The sequence below is a fragment of the Crotalus tigris genome, unplaced genomic scaffold (assembly GCF_016545835.1).
Source record: "Crotalus tigris isolate CLP2741 ecotype Arizona unplaced genomic scaffold, ASM1654583v1 scf7180000018317.730465, whole genome shotgun sequence".
NCBI lineage: Eukaryota > Metazoa > Chordata > Lepidosauria > Squamata > Viperidae > Crotalus > Crotalus tigris.
In genome coordinates, this window is record NW_024096938.1 from 537,501 (window position 1) to 554,994 (window position 17,494).

The 17,494-nt window shown below is 51.7% G+C and overlaps 1 pseudogene; it reads right to left on the reverse strand.

Annotated features, from left to right (window-relative positions):
* The window catches only part of LOC120311123, a 15,984-nt pseudogene extending 552 nt beyond the window's left edge, over window positions 1–15,432 (reverse strand).
* Window positions 15,433–17,494: the final 2,062 nt, after the last annotated feature.

The following is a 17,494-nucleotide window of genomic DNA, read 5'->3' on the forward strand; positions in this document are numbered from 1 at the left end:
TGCCACCCCGCCTGCCCTTCTTTTGGGCTATTGGCTGGTGCCAAACCCTAAACCCTGCTGGGCACGTCTCTGAGAGGGGAAACCCCTCCTTCCAGATTCAGCCAGGCTTCAGCTCTACCACCAGAAGAGTCTCTAACCACTGGGGATCACGGCATTGCCAGTAGTTTCCTACCAAGGAATGGAGGGTTCTTTCCTCCAAAGGAGGCCAGGCTCCACCACGGAGACTCTGGGCTGCCTCCCCTGCCTGAATGAAGGCGCCCGGAGATCCAACAGGGAGAGTTTCCCTTCTCCTCCGCGGGAGCCAACCAGGGCACGGAAAGTGAATTTTGCTAAGTTCCTCCTAGTTGGAAAACAGAGCAGATTCTCAAGTCAGAGGAAATCTTCCACCCAGGTGGGTCTTCTCCCCTTCTTGAGGGTTCCAGATGTTTCCCTTTGGGGTCTTCACTCCCGAGAACAAGCTGGCTGTCATGAAATGGAGCCCTCCTTCCCCAGTCTAGTTCTTGGGAGGAAAGAGCACAACTCTGCAGCTTCATGAGTTTCCTTTGTGCTTAAATACACCCACACCCACACCTCAAGTGACGGCGCCTCTGGTCCCCGCTCTAAGTTGGAGATTACACGGAAAGAGGACAATTCACTCACTTGGTGCTGCTCTGTAGTCACCTTGACGTCTCTCTGCAAGGAAAAAAAAATCAGTGAACGCTCCAAAGAACCCACCAGAGATCATCCAATCTCTCCCTCTGTAGGAGGAAGAACCCCAGGAGATATTTCACAGTCCCTTTGACCCCTCAACAAAGGCAGAAAGATCTTCAAAATGCAAATGTATCTCCTGATATGCCCCAAGAGAGACCTGCTGCCTCTGAGAAGGGAATTTGGGGAAGCAGCATCAGCAGCCGGGAGGGGAGGAAGGTTTTCATAGAAATCCTTCTCTGCTGCTCTTCAACCAAAGTTTTTGAAAGGGTGGTGCCTCTTCCCAGCTCAGAAGAAGACGGGGCTGTCCCAACCTCAGACTCAGCCATGTCAAGACTGGAGTCCCGACAAGAGGAAGAGGACTGGGAAAACAAGACAGAAGGGAGCCCAGGAAAAGCTCCCCAAAGGGGGAGACTCGGGAGGAATCTCCCCAAGTTACTGTAAGCAAGGATACTTACTTAAGAATGTCAAAGTCCCAACAATCACACACGCCAGGACAAGACTGGTCACAATGCAGCCGACGATGAGCCCCAGGTTGGATTCTGGAACTGAATTGGGAGAAAGGGCAGATAATTGAAGGAGGAGAACCCCAATCAATCATCCCAATTGGGGGAGAGACTTAATGCAGCCAAAGGATCGGGATTCTTCAAATTGAAAAGTCCAAGGAGTTCCTATTCATGTCCCTCTAAGGCAAGCATGTCAAACTGCCTGCCCGTGGACCGGACGTGTCACGCCGAAACTGTGCCCACCCCATTGCCGGAAATGGGGAAAAAGTCTCGATACGTCACACGACGTCAAGTCACGAGTTTGACATTCCCACTCTAAGGGAAGCATGAAGACACCTTGACCACTATTGTTTAGAGGAGGTGTCCTCGTGATGCTTCCTTTGTCTCACTCCAGCCCAGCATGAAGGCAGCTGACATTCATCTTTACCTGTTCAGCTCAAAAGCACTTTACCAGCTTGTGACTCTTGGCAGCTTATAGAAATAAAGACCTCCACAACTTAGTAATGTGAACAAAACTTGGGAAACATTAAAAATGTTTTCACTGTTGTTCTTTTTATAGTTTGCCCCAATATGTCGTGGGTGGAATCAGGCAATTACCTATGCTATTTTTAAACTTAAACATTTGCATTTTATTATTAGAAAATCGAAGGATTCATATCACCTATCTGTGTTTTAAGAATAGAGTTCCATTTTCTTTATCTCTTGTAGGATTGGTCTGTCCCCCTAGAGGAGAAGACAGGAACTAATCCTTCTTTGAAACACCCTCAGTCATCTGGCCAGGATAGAAATTGTTTCAGCCTTTGCAAAAGGAGCTTTCAACTTCCCAAGAAAGCAACCCAGGATGTGGGAATCCTCTTGTGGCACACACAAACCGGGATTAGGAGGAAGACTCCAGGGAAGGCCTATCGCATAACGCCCCTCAACCTCCATCGCTCTTTCCTCAAGACTAAACAGGCTAATCCTTCTCCTATTCATGTCCATCATAGATAGATTCCATTTCCTCTCCCAGATCAACCTCAAATGGAGTTTTTTTTTTCAATTACTCTGAATCTGTATTAATGGGGCTTGTCCAGAATTGGACGTTCTGCTTGAGGATCAGGGCAGAACACAGGGAGAAAATTACCTTCAACATTTTACACACACACACAAACACACACACATACATGTATACAAAGTTAATATAAACATATATTAAATCCTAGGTATCTTCAATCTGTACTAAAACTATATTAAAATAAAACTATATTCAACTAAACCCGAATTAAGGAATTACATGGCCATAATGCATATCTGGTCTCCTATTGACACCTATTACAAAATGTTTTTATCAAGCCAGGTATTCTCCACCCAAGACTTGAATCTTTCATTTTTGTTTCCTAAGTGAAGGACATCTCACTGTAAAGGGAGAAGGATGTGGTAGTTTCTAAGGGGGGAAAAAAATGAGATCACCAGCCCTGTTGCGTCCTTGGCGGGAAAACAGACACGAGAAGCAGCTGGAGTTCTCAGTTTCTTTTATTCAGCGTTCAGCTTACAGGAAGATGGCTTCAGCCTCGCCCAAACGCCTCGCAGCCTCTTATATAGGCAACTCCCGGGTAAATGGGTTACTTTTCCCGCGCCAGCACCCGCGCATGCGCACGGCGCTGGCGACAGCCTGTCTGGTCCCGGGCAGCTTTGCACCTGCCCGGGACTGCCTGCAAACGCCCGAGCCGTTTGCAAAGGCTCGGGACATAACACCCCTTTCCCCCGGGCTAAAACTACTACCAACATACAACATTTATTTTATATGACATTTTGCTCCCCAGTGCTCCCACTGTTTACTGGCCTTTGCCTTGCCAGCAATGTTATGTAGTCTTCTAGGTACTTAGGAGATTTCTTTGCTCTCTGTGACCTTCTTAGCTGTGGGTTACTGGCATAAGTCCCCTGACTGGAGGGAGGCGTGAGCCTGTTCTCTCTATTGTGCCCTGGTGTCTTCCAAGGACTGTGCCCCGATGCCTGGCCTGCTTGCTTGCCCACCGGGCTCGTCAGGCCAGGGCTTCTGTTGCTTTGTGACCTGGTTGACCTACCTAGCTGTAGACCCTCAGGCCCCTTGAAGTGATAGCCACTGCTGGGCGTCTCTGTAGAACCTCCTAGGTCAGTCCAAGACCTGTCAGGAGGCTGTCCATTCCCTGAACCCCATTCTGTGCTCGGGCTCGTGTGGGTTTCTGTACTTTCCCAAAACTCAGGTGTTCCCTGATTTGTGCTAGGGTTGTTGTAGTCGGGACTTGGTTCCTCGACTAGCTCTGTGTATGTTTGACCCCCTGTAGGATTTGGGGTAAGGTCAGGCCAACTTTGGGGATTGTGTGCCAGCTCTCTTGCGGGGAATGATTTGTTGGGATGCCCCCGGGTATCCTCCGTGACTGGAGTGCTGTGTGACGTGTGTGGAACGTGAGTATGCCCCCGGGGTGACTCCCTGGCTGGAGTAGGCGTGGATGCCTGGTAGTTAGGTAAGCTCATGGAATTCTTGTTCGGAGCTCTCGCGGAACCCTGGGATGGGCCGTTTGTGGCTCCCTCAGTGGAGATGGGCAGTAGCTCTTGCCCTTCCCTTTGCTCCAAAGGGTCCCCCTCCCCCCCTGGAAAAGACCCAGGAGTCTCAGCAGAAAAGTCTCGCCTAGAGCGAAGTTGGTCGATGTGCCGACGTAGGACACGACCGTTGTCCAGGGCAACCTCGTAGGAGAGAGGACCTGTGATCCTGGACACAGAAGCGGGGACCCATGTATGACCAGGCCCGTAATTGCGAGCCCAAACCGGGGCACCCACAAGTAGTTGTCTAGGTGCCCTAGGATGTGAGGTAGATGAAGGCAGTCTGTCCGGATGCAACCGGTCAAGTCTAGTAGTAAGTTGGCGCCCCCAACGAAGTTCAGCTGGACTTCTCCCTGTAGAAGTGGACGGTGTGGTGCGATAAGAAAGGAGAAAGTCAGCCAACCTGTGATGCCAGTCCCCGTAGGTGAGTCTCTTCAAGGCGTCCTTTGCGATGCGCACCATGCGTTCAGCCATACCGTTGGTGGACGGGTGAAAAGGCGCAGACGTGGCATGACGAATCAGGTTTGCCTGTAAGAAAGCTTGGAATTCGGAGGAGGTGAATTGAGGGCCGTTGTCGGACACGATGACATCTGGCAGCCCGTGTGCAGCAAAAATCCCCCTCAGTACCTGAATAGTCTTTGCAGTGGTGGTGGATGAGACAGGCACAACCTCAAGCCATTTTGAATGGCTGTCAACAAGGACCAAGAAGAACTGGCCCTGAAAGGGCCCAGCGTAGTCAATGTGCACCCTAGACCATGGGGACTGTGTTTCCTCCCATCTATGCACAGGAGCTTGGGGCATCTCTGGGCGAGATCGTTGGCAGAGGTGGCATGCGTGCACCTTAGCCTCAATATCTTTATCTAAAGCAGGCCACCACAAGTGGCTTCGTGCAAGAGCCTTCATACGGACAATGCCAGGATGACCCTCGTGGAGGGATTCTAAGACCCTAGTCCTCATTGAGGTGGGAATGACAACTCTGTTTCCCCAAAGCAGACAACCCTGAGAAAGGGACAGTTCGTTTCTTTTGGACCAGAAACTCTGAAACTCAGGACTAGGGCAGTGCTCAGGCCACCCGGACAGGACCCAGGAGCGGACACGTGAAAGTGTGTGATCTGTACCTGTTTCAGCGGTAACATCCCTGGCACTAAGAGGGAGCTCGGGCAAGGCTTGGATTGATAGAATGTTGACAGCTGGCGCGGGGTCAGCTTCTACTACTGGCAGAGGCAACCTACTGAGGCCATCAGCATGGCCCATTTCTTTCCCAGGCTTGTGGAGTAATGAAAAATCATATGCAGACAAGAAAATAGACCACCTAAGCATTCTAGGGAAATGATGTGGGGAGTCTGCTTACGTGTGGTAAACAGTCCCAGCAGAGGCTTATGGTCAGTGAAGACCGTGAAATGCCTGCCATATAGAAAATCGTGGGAATTTTTTAATTCCAGCAACAACAGCCAGAGCCTCCCTGTCTATCTGAGCGTAGTTGCGCTCGGCAGAAGACAGTGTTCTGGAGTAGTATGCAATAGGAACCTGAGTTCCATCAGACCTGAGGTGACTCAGGACAGCTCCAACCCCGTAGGGGGATGCATCACAAGCGATGCACACAGGAAGAGACTCGTTGAAATGTGCAAGAACACTGTTAGAAGTGAGCAAGGCCTTGACTTCTTTAAAGCAAGCCTCATGTGCTTGTGACCACAGCCACACAGCTTGTTTGTCTAGTAGCCTGTGAAGAGGCTCAGCTACGCTAGCTTTATGTGGAAGAAAAGAATTGTAGAAATTCAGGAGGCCTAGGAAGGCCTGAAGTTCGGCCTTAGACTTTGGCCTGGGTGCTTGTAAAATAGCAGTTAGTTTGGATTCAGCAGGATGAATCCCAGCAGCATCAATTTTGAATCCCAGAAATTCAGTAGAAGGCACCCCGATCTTGCATTTGTCTTTTCTGAGCTTGAGGCCTGATTCCCTGAATCTTAACAGGACAGCCCTAAGTCTTTCAGCTAGAATGTGTGTGGAGTCTCCTGCAATCAAGACATCGTCAAAGTAGGGGCAGACCCCTGGTATACCTCGTAGTGTGTTTTCCATTACGCTTTGGAAAATCCCAGGAGCGACATTTACTCCAAACTGTAGCCTTTTTACTTTAAAGGCTCCCCTGTGGGTCACAATGGTCTGAGCTATGGCAGCATCATCATCAACAGGCAGCTGTTGATATGCTTGAGCTAGGTCAAGCTTTGCAAAAACACGCCCCCCCTTGAGAGAGGCCAGGATGTGACTGACCACAGGAACAGGATAGGCATGTTGCTGCAATGCCTTATTGAGTGTGCATTTGTAATCAGCACAAATGCGAATGTCCCCATTTGCCTTTAGAGGCGTGACAATGGGGGTCTCCCACGGGCTGGAATCAACAGGTTCTAGGATTCCCTGTTGGATTAGTTTGTCTAATTCAGTGTCAATCTTACTTTTTAAAGCAAAAGGGACCCTTCTTGCTTTAATCCTAATGGGAGTGACAGTGGGGTCTAGCTTTAAGGACACAGGTGGTCCTTTGAATGTGCCCAGCTGGGGGCTGAAAACATCTGCAAATTCTTTGCAGACTTCCTGTAGGTCGAGTGTTTGTAAGCTGTTGAGTCCTGTGACGTGTATCCCCAGGGCCTCAAACCAATCGAGTCCTATGAGACTCGTTCGTTCACCCCCTACTACTAATAAGTCTAGTGGACCTTCAAAACTCTTGTATTGCACGTTAAGGGTGGCCTCCCCCTTAACACACACTCTTGCGTTCTGAAAATCTGTTAATACAATATCAGAAGGCCTTAACTTGGCCTTAGACCCACTACTGGAACAAATCTTCCTAAATGTATGCAATGAAATGATGGACAGGGCAGACCCTGTGTCTAGTTCCATAGATAATGGAACCCCTTGTAGCTTCACGTTGAGTGACAGCTTTTTCTTCATGGGCTTGTGTGTGCCTGTTCTACAGATGCTTCTTCGCGAAGCGCAAAACCCTACCCTATTCTGGCTGGGGAATCTGGTACCTTTCAGGCGTTCTTCTTGGGGTTGTGCCTTTCGTCGGCTCAGACACACAGCTGCAATATGCCCTTGTTTGCCGCATGCCCGGCAGGTAGCGGAGCGGAACTTGCAGTCGGTTCTCCTGTGGCGACCTCCACAGCCGATGCACTTGAGCGGAGCCGAAGAGCTTCCCTTCTGGTTCTCTTCCTTCGCGGGGTGTAGACGGTCGACTTCCTCGTCCGGATCCTCCTCGGAGTTTCGTCGGACGTCTTCCTGGTGCACGGACGCACCCTCTGCACTGTTTCTGATCGGCCGCATGTTTTTGATGGCGCCGCCTGCTGCTTCTTCTGCGGTGACTTCCCTTAAGGCGTCTTGGAAGGATAATTCTTCCTTGGCAAAAAGTCTCTGTTGTAGCTCTCGATGCCTTAGCCCGCACACGAATCGGTCCCTCAGTCGTTCCTCGAGGTCCTTGAACTCGCAGGGCTTGGCGGCCTTCCGTAGCGCGGCGATGTATTCCTTGGCTGTTTCACCGGACCGTTGATCCCTCTGCTCGAAGGTGTGGCGCCATGAGATAACGGACACCTTGGGGTGGAAGTGCTCTTTCAGCAGCTTCTTCAGGTCTGCGTAGCTTACAGACTCTACTGGAACAGGTGCTACAAGATTTTCTGCGATTTCGAAGGCGTCTTGGCCGCAAACGCAAAGCAGGGTGGCGGCCTTCAAGCTATCTTCCCTCACTTGGTTTGCCTTGAAGTAGTTCTCCATTCTGGATACGTAGGACTCCCACCGCTCTGGATGTGAGACGTCGAATTCCGAAAGCCTTCCGATTTTCGCCATCTTCGGATCTTCAGGAGACGGGTCTATCAGCCAGCCTACCCCCGAATGCGCACCGGATTGGCGGGTAGCTGCCGAGTCGACGCCGTTCCTCTTCCGCCGCTCAGGACTCCTCGGGTAAGCTTACACTTCTTCCTTTCCAGGTAGTGCAAGGCATCCCACCTCGTCGCCAGTGTTGCGTCCTTGGCGGGAAAACAGACACGAGAAGCAGCTGGAGTTCTCAGTTTCTTTTATTCAGCGTTCAGCTTACAGGAAGATGGCTTCAGCCTCGCCCAAACGCCTCGCAGCCTCTTATATAGGCAACTCCCGGGTAAATGGGTTACTTTTCCCGCGCCAGCACCCGCGCATGCGCACGGCGCTGGCGACAGCCTGTCTGGTCCCGGGCAGCTTTGCACCTGCCCGGGACTGCCTGCAAACGCCCGAGCCGTTTGCAAAGGCTCGGGACATAACAAGCCCTTTGGCTAAATAATGATGCGTCAATCCAGCCATTTTATCCATTTGATGAAGTCAGCTGCAGTTCATAAATCTTAACACAATTTGGTATTCAAAATAGGGATTACCAAACACCTCCTGATTTTTGTAACAAATCTAAAATTAAAAACAAAATGTATCTGTACTCGGCATAAGTTCTCTGCTGCAAGTAGGAAACAGGGGAAGAAGGGCTAAGTTATCTAAGAGGATTTCATCAGGATCTGCCAGCTCTTTTGATGGGATTCTGGAATTTCCTTTCCATCCCCTGAAGCCAGTTCCATGGTCTGGTCCCTGCAGCTTCACCAACCTCAAACACTGGAAAAACCAATGGCCTAAAGATCAGGTATGCTCACATCTGGACACATTTGGGGGTGAGATTCCTCTCCCACAGCCCTCCAGCCTGCAAAAGAGCCCAGTCTTTCCCTCACTGCAGCATCTCACCCTTCAGGGCCAGGGCCAGAGGCTCCTGCAGGCCGTCGTGCTCCACGTGGCATCGATAGCGGCCCCTCTCTTTGGGATCGATCTGGATACTGAGCCAGGCGTGGAAGGTCCCATCCGCGTTGGGGGCCACAGACCCACCAAGGGTGTCCTGCAGCCAAACCTCCCCGTCCCTCGTCCAGGAGGCCTCGATCTCCCTGGGGTAGAAGCCATCCAGGCAGCAGACGTGCGTCTCCATCCCATCCTCCACCTCTGTCCTGCTGCTCATGGTCACCGCTGGGGACTCTGCAGAAACGGCACCCCCGGAATTAACTCTGAGCCCCTCCAGAGCCTGAAAGGTGGGTGGGAAACTTGAAAGGGCAGGAAAATTTCCCACTACCTCCCACTCCACACCTGCAGTGTCTCCCAGAGTTTTAGGAAATGCTCCAGATCTGGAAAATGCTCAACCGCAAGAACTCCGGATGCTGAGGCCTTCCCAGGGACTCAGCCTGAAAAGCCTCCAGGAGCAAATTGAGGGTCCAAGGAAATTCCTCTCTGGCTGCTTTGAACTCTGAGTGATCTTGGATTGTTTCCTTCAGGGGAGGGAAAGTGGAGCTGCCCTTTTAAGTTCCCTTTCAAGACAACAACAGCACAGAAGCTTCTCCCTACTTTTGGGGTTTCCTTCTGCACCCCTGAATCTGAAGCTGCTCCAGGCCTCTTTCCGAGGGACACAACCACAATTTCAAGAAGAGGAGCACCAGAATCAAAGCAAAAAGGGGCTCAGGGCTTTTGCAATTTCTGACTGGATAATTTGGAGAACAGGTATTATCCCAGAGAGGGGCTGCTGGCAATTGTGTGTGTGTGGGGGAATTTCCCCGTGAATCCCGATCTCACTCAGTTAATACTGGGGGCGGGGGGGTCAAGGAGCCCAGTGGGGAGAGATTCTCTAGATGTGAAAATAACAAATTATAGGAAACGTTTATACTGTGAGGCAACCTGTGGGGTAAGGGGGTGTTCCTGAAGGTGGGGAGGGGGCTGTTTTGAGGAGAGACTGTCAGAACTGAGGGAACCTGTTTGAGATTTAACAGAAAGATCCACAGAAATTCTTTTGCCCAATTGGGGCCCTGAGGATGTCTTATTAATGGTAGAAGTGGAGCCCCCTAGTGGTGGGTGTGGGAGGTGCACCATCAGGTGCAAGGCATGGAGGGTGCCCCCTGTGGGATGTGGGGGGAAGGAGAATTAATGGGGGGAAATTAAGGGTGCCCCTCATACTTGACTACCGTTCGACTAATGGGGATTTCATTGAAGAACCCCAAATGCCCTTGTTGCCTCACTGTGGGCAATGAACAGGACACCCCCAAGTGCTTCTCCTGCCTGATCCACCCAGGCACCCGCCAGGCAGAGGCTGCGTTTCCTGGTCCATGGAATGGCGGCCTGGCAAGGGGAACCAATCAGGACTTCCCGCGTCATGGAGAGGGGCTGGGAGGGGAGGGGGAGGATTCCCTCCTGGGCAGTCAGAGGGCAGACCGGGAACCCAAAGGGGCCGAATGTGCACAAGAAATCCGGCCACAAAGGAGGAAAGTCCAGCCTGCATCCAGAGGCTCACCTGTCCTCAGCAGCGTCTCCTTCCCGAAGGACACGTACTTCTCCAGCCACCCAGTGCAAATTACCTCCAGATAGGACTTAAAGTAATGGTTTCGTGCTAGATTAGCATCCCAATTCCTCTGGGTGATCTGGGCCTGGGGGATGGGAGCCACCCAGGTGAGGGTCTCCTTGTCGAAGGTGATGAAGGTCCTCCCATCATAGCCATGCTGCATAATCCTCCTTTTCTCCCATCAGCCTGGAGCTCACAGCCATACATCCACTGCCATGTGTGAAGGCCTGGAATAGGAACAAGATGATGGTTTGGGGAGTCCTCAAGATAGACACAGACCGTCTTCCCTGCAGGGATGTTCACACAGGCACTGACACCCCCATTTCCTCCCTAGCATTCAAGAAAGTCCCCATCACTACCTGCCCTTCTCCCCTCCCTCGACCTGTCTTTCTCTGCAGCTTCTGCTCAGCCTGAGACCTTCCCTTTGGAGGGAGAGGAAGATCCTCCTGAGCTGAGTCTGATCCTGCCCTCCAGAGGAGATTCCCTGATCTGCTCAGGGGAAAAAAAAAAAAGGTTCTGGATTTCTGTCCAAGAAGAGTCTCCTGCCATTCACAGGAAGGCACTGAAAATCTGGCTGCAGTTTTCACCTTCTGAGAACCAGCTCTGTCTTATTTCGGAAGCATCAAAAGCTAAGACAGAAAACGTCTTACTTCAGTTGAAGATGAAATCTGTGTGTCTTCATTTAATTTAATATTTGTGCTGCAAAAAGAAAGTACAGGGATCAGACTGAAAAGGCAAGTTTTTATTCTTAGTGTAAGAAGGCTGTTAATGCATCTCTACAGATCTACGCAGGAAACAATTCTGCCCCATCTCTGAGCCTGGATGTTCAGGGGTTCCCCGAGGCCTGAAAAATAGTTCAAGGGTTCCTGCAGGGTCAAAAGGTTAGGAAAGGCTGCTTTAGGGAGGCTAAAATATATTTATATTTGTAACTGCTGTGAAGAATATCAGAAGCCACTTCTTTATGTCTTTTTTCTTTGCTTTCTTCAACTTGTTTTCTTTTTTTATATAGTTTTTGATTTTTCTTTGATTTCTTTCTTTTATCTCCTTTATTTATGTTACTTTCTATTAGTTTTTATCTTTTGTTGAAAAGGTTCAATACAAATTATATTTTAAAATTTAAAAATAAGGTGAACAGGATATTAGAGATCATTAAAATGGTTCTGAAAACACGGAGGCTAATGTCACAAAGCCTTGGCATAAATCAAGGGTGGGACGACATCTGGAATATCGTGGGCCGTTGTGGTCCCCAGACCTCCAAAAGGGGCGGGAGGGAGGTGGGGAAGGTCCAGAGGGGGCGACCCAGAGGATGGGGGGGTGGAAGCAGCCTCCCTTGGAGGGAAGGTTGGGACATTTGGGGCTGTTTGGCCTGGAAAGAGGCTCCCCTCCACTCTGGCCGCTCTCCTTCCCCCTTTCTCCACCAGGGGGAGCCCTCTGGGTCCAGCTCTGCTCCCCTGAGAGGCCAGCAGGGGGCCTGGAGGGATCTGGGGGGATCCTGGGGATCAGGGGCAGAACAGGGAGATCTCTGGGGTGTCTGCCTGGGGGGGGGATGGGCAAGGAAAGGGCAGAAGAAGGGGGGATGCCCCTCCTTGGGATGAAAGGAGGGAAAATGGCTGATGTTTGTGGAGAAGGTTTACCTCAGCCCAAAGCAGCCTCTGGTGACACAGATATTTGCTTCCAATGTCTCCCCTAAATCAGGTTCCTTGGAGGTGAATCTTCTCCCCCAAAGGTGGCAGAAGGGGGGGGGCTGCTGAAGAAGGCCTCCCCCCTCCAGGGCAGCCCCACCAAGAGGGCAGTGCAGGAGTCCAGCCAGAGGGACCAAGGATGGGAAGCCATCAGTGCTCTGAGAGACTCAGGAAGGGCCCCAAATGGGGATTTCTTTTTTCTCTGTCCTTTTTCCCCTCAAGATTGGGGGGATCCTGGAAGTGATCCTGTGCCCCCCCCCAAGAGTCCCCCCATTTGGCCTCCTGGCCTCTCCTTCCACCTGGAGGGTGAGCAGAAGCTCCTGCCATTTTGGGTCCCCCTCATCCCTCCAAAAAGAGGTGAAAGAGAGGGATCTAGTCGGCCCAGATGGATCTGCAGTTGATCCCTCATTTCTCTGGGGTGGAAACAGACAGAAAAACAGGGACCTGCTTCCCCAGGATCTCCTTAGGATCCACCTGCTTTTCCGGGAGGGGGGAGACTTGGGATCCCCTCCCTCCCCCACAGCAGGGGATCCACCAAGCCCAGGACCCTCTGACTTTCATGGGGGAGGGGAGATTTTGGTCTCTTTTAACTCAGTTTATATCCAGATCCACATCCTATCAATATACAGAGAGATAGAGGGAGAACTTAAAAAATGTTTTTATTAACTGCAATTGGCAGAAAACATCAGCTATGGAGGCAACGACAAGCTTATACTGACTTTTTAAAAACAGAATAAACATATTAAAAACCTTTTTAAATGTGGGGATGCAGCCTTTCCCTTTGAAGGGACCCCCCTTCCTCCCCCCTCTAGTTCCCGAGGAGGAGATTATGGGGCAGAAGGAGCCACCCGACCCATCACTCACCTTCGCTCTGATTGTAGCGAGTCCTCGTAATCTCCAGAAGTTCTCTGTGCATCTCCTCATTCTCACGTTCTCTACGGGTGTTCTTTTCCCAGTATTGGGGGTCCTCCTTCTCTACGTTCTCCATCCAGGAGACTTGAGGCTCCAGCCTCCGGCTGTTGCTGTCATAATGAACAAAGACCTGACTGTCCACGTACCCCACAGTGACATAGTGGGGCAGCCCCTGACTGGGCTCTGAGATGACGGTGGAGAAATACTTCAGGGAGTGTGAGGAGGCACCTGGAAGGGACCCAGAGGGGCAGAGTTAGGGGGCTCCAGTCAAGGACCCTCATCCTATGGAGGCTCCAATCTGAGGCTCTGAGGGAAAGAAGAAGGAGGAGGAGAGCTGGGGGGGGGGAGAAGAAAGAGGAGAGGATAGAAGGGGAGGCAGGAGGTGGAAGGAGGGAGCAACTGAGAGGGAAAGAAGCAGCTTTTTGGAGGGCCTGGAGGGCAGGGAAGGTGGGGTGTAAGAGAGGAGGGGAAGGTCGAGTCCCCCAAACTTTACCTGTCCAAATTGCACACTCCCCCCTGCCAGCAAGGCCTTCCACAAAGCTTGGCTGATCATGGCTACCTAACTCTTCACACAATCAGTGACTCTCAACATAAAGGCCTAAATTAGAGTTTCTGAGCCACTTGGACTTCAACTCCCAGAATCCCCCTAACCCAGAAGAAACCCATGGAGCCTCTCCATCCTGGCCCCACCTCCTGCCCCCACTGAAACTGCTTGGGAGTTCCTGCTGCCAACCCCCGTATTGGGTGGGTGGGGGCTCTGCTGGAGTCCTCTCCTCAAACTGAGCCTCTCTATGGAGGGTCCTGTCAGCTTTAAAGCCCCTCTGGTGAACCAAAGATAAATATACAACTGTCAACACTCCTAACATCCAATGTTTTGTATTGACAACAGATGGAGATGCAGCCATTTTCTTCTTTTGCTTTTAGAGTTAGATGATGCTGGGGGGGGGGGAATATGCATGAGAGTCTAACTAGAGATAATAACACTGGACCTGGTGTGAGAACCAAGGTTATTGAAATAAGAGATGATAAGAATTGGCCAGCCCACTTTAAACTAATTGGGGAATGTGATTTATGACTGTTAACTGGAGGAGGGAATTGTGCTTCGATACTATGTCTCAGGGGAGGGGAATTCAGTTTTGGGCTTTGCTTATATTAGTGCCCATGCTATGCTACTCAAATAAAAATTCTTTGAAGAGTTTCATCTGTCGGAACCATGACAATAACATTATTTCAGTTTCTATCATGCAGTCCAGTCCTTCCAGTACGGTCTCCCAGTCCTTCCCAGTCTCCCAAGGCAAAGGCCTCCTTCTGCCTGCTCCTCCCCACAATGGGGAGGGGGATCCCCAGATCCACTTCCTGCTCTGGGGAGATTTCAGCATCCAAACAGATCAGAGCTTTTCTTCGACAGAAGAAGGGGGATCAGACCCTCCGTCATCCAGAACCCGCTTCTTCCCCTGGTGGGGCTGAGCAGTGAGGGATCTGAAGTTTGCCTGGGAGGAAAAACGTGTGACTGTAACACTGGTTGGGTCAGGATGGGCTGGTCAGTTTGGGCCTGTGTCCAAGCAAGGCCTTCATTGCAGGGTCCCCACCCAGAGGGGCTTCTCTCCTCCTGCCTCCAGCCCAGCCTCTCTGACCCTTCAGATCCTGAGAGTTTGGGAAATGCCTTTGGAAAAGCTGCTGCATTGAGAGTTTCTCTGAGGAGCAACTAGGGACACCCCAAGGCCTCCCATCTGGTTACTAAGGAATAAGAGTAAACTTTAAATATTTCTGATTCTGCAACTCTCCCCTGCTGGGGGCTCCTGAAATGGGAGGAGGAGGATTTTGGGTGGAAAAATTCCTGCCTGTCTTAGAAAACAGCTCTGGGGATATTGGGGTTTGGGACGGGGTGGGGGGTGGGGATCCAGTGGAAAGTGACAATCAATCAATCAATCAATCAATCAGGGGGGATCTTTGTGAAGACGATTCAAGGAGGGCTTCTCTCCAGACTCTTCTTCTGCTGCATTCCCAGGACAGCCTTAACCCGAGGGCTCCGGTGCTCCAGCCTCCTTGTCTGCCAATACGCGGAAGCGAGTCGAGAACCGAGCCGGCTCCTCCCAGCACCAGAAGCCACAAAGAGCCACCCAGCCCCGCCAAAGGCAGGAAAGAGGAGCCGGGCGGAGGGGTTGTGCGAAGGCAGCCAGGAAGTTTGGGAACTGACCCGGTCCCCGCAAACGCCGCTTTCCCACAACCTCCACTTTGGGGGAGGGACAGAACTGCGCTCGGGGGCGCCCAGGTAGACTTGACTGACCTCTGGAGGGCCCCCCCTTGTCCCGTTCCCAGAGGGGCTCTCCTGGGGGGAGGGGCAGCCAAGTCCCATCCACGCTTTGGGGTCCCTTCTGAGAGCGGCCAGCGGGGGAGGGGGAGCGGACTAGAGAGAGGACCGAATCGGGATTCTCTTCCTGGGAATAATCTTTGGGGGGAGGCGAAAGAAAGAGAGAGATTCCCTGGATGGATTCCCACCGGGAGATAAAGGGGCCGGAGCCTCGGACGCCCCCAAAGGGACTCACCGAGGCAGCTCTCCCGCAGAGCGACCGCCACCAACACCAGGAGGGACAAGGAGCGCAGAGCCATCCTGGCCGCGATCCTCCAACTGCGATCCGCTGTCCAGAAGTCGCCGGCAGAGAAAGACGCGCTCCAGCTGATCAACACCGCAACAATCCAGAGCAGAAGCGGATGATTGGTCAAGCTCAACCAGTAGAAAAAAAGGATGCCCACGTCGTCATTTGTTACTAGGCAGATGTTCAGGCGCAACCGGCTGGAGAGAAAGTCCCATCTGGAAATCCCCTTCCAGGCCTTCCGCCTCTTGAGGGGGGAGGGGCAGAAATGGGGGGGGGCTGGGAAAAGCGGGTTATGTGTCTGGGAGGAGGGGCGCAGGCGAGGGGGAGGGGAGACCCCGCAGAACCTCTGGCAGTGTGGGGGGGGGGGATCAGGTTAGAAGCAGGTTAAGATAGGCAATAAAATGGTGAAGTTTTTAGCTTATCCTTTTCCGCTTCTTGAAGCGCAGTCCTTCAGGTTCTCAGGGAAGGACGGGACTGAGGCTGTACCATCCACCCACTGGGACCTTATTTCTTTTGGAGTTAGAGCAGTGGTTCTCAACCTTTTTAAAGCCGCAACCCCCAACCGGTCGTAAGTCGAGGACTAAACCGGTCGTAAGTCGAGGACTACCCAACCGGTCGTACGTCGAGGACTTTCCCTGCCTGGGAGCGCCGCGCATGCATGGTGCCGCCCCCTGCGCCAGCCGAGGCGTAGCTGACAAGCGGCAGAGACGGAGCAGGCCGACCACTGGCTGGGCCACCAGCTGGCCCAGCCCAGGGGAGGTAAGGCACCCGCCCGAAAAGGGGAAAAAATGGCGGACAGCCTTGCTTGGCGACCCCCGTGAAATGTCGATCGACCCCAAATGGGGTCGTGACCCATAGGTTGAGAACAGCTGAGTTAGAGTCAGGCTGAACCCCGCTGGCCTTTAGTAAAGTCCTTGTTTTCTTTCAGATGTCCATGAGACCGGGAGAGAGTTAAGCCCCAGAGTTTGTCCCACTTTTATCATTTCCATGAAGAACTCAAGGCTGCGGACACACCTAATGCTCTTTCCTTGTCCTCCATTTTCCCCACAACGACCCTGTGGGGATAGGATGACTGGCCCCAAAATCACAAAAGCGGATTCTTGAGCCTGAGGCGGGACTTGAACTGACTGCCTCCTGGTTTCTAGCCTGGTGCCTTAACCACTACAGGTTGTCCTCGACCTACGTCCAGAATGAAGCCCAACATTTCTGTCATTAAGGGAAACATTTGTTAAGTGGGTTTTGCCCCATTTTACGATTTTTCTTGCCACGGTTGTTGAGCGAGTCGCTGAAATTGTTAAGTTAGTCACACGGTTGTTAAGTGAATCTGGCTTCCTGCATTGACTTTGCTTCTCAAAAGGACACAGAAGGTGATCACGTGACTCCAGGACACTGCAACCGTCATAAATATGAACCGGTTGCCAAGCATCCAGATTTTGATCACATGACTGCAGAAATGCTGCAACGTTCACAAGTGTGAAAAATGGTCCTAAATCACTTTTTTCAATCCTGTTGTAACTCAGGTCACTAAATGAACTGTTGTAAATCGAGGACTACCTGTAAGCTAAATTGAATGAATTTGCGGCTGACTGGTCTATCCTTGGTGGACATTTTTCTTTTGTGCATTATATTTATTGTCTTTCGTTCTTGTGTTGATATTTTTATCGTCTTGGCTGGCCAGAGCTGCTTATGTGAGCTGGGCGGTCATATATTCTAATTAAGAAATAAATTTCTAAAAGTTTTGAATCAATAGAACGGGCTGAAATATCTACTGAATTCTTGCAAAATGCTTTGAAGTTTACTTTTTAAGCTTTCAAAGAGGGCTAGTCCAGAGGGAGGGGGATGACAGACCCCCATCCTTTCCACTCCTCCTCGCCCAGAAAGCATCCACTATAATATGGGGGACCTCTTTCCCGTCAATCGAGGCTCTCCCCCCTCTTGGGCCAGGGCATCCTACTGGGCCCCTGAAGAGCCCAGAGAGGACCTCTCAGAGGCAGGAGAAGCTGCCCTCCTGCAAGGGGGCCAGGAGGGCTCCGGACGGTCCCTGAGCTCCTGTCTCCCAAAGGGCCCCTGGAGGAGGCCCAGAGACCAGCCACTCGGCCCTCAGCCTGAGGCAAAGGTGGATCTGAGGGAAAAGCCGCCTCTGTTGCTGCCCCCGCTGAGCCAAGACCAAGCGGCCATTTTGCGGAA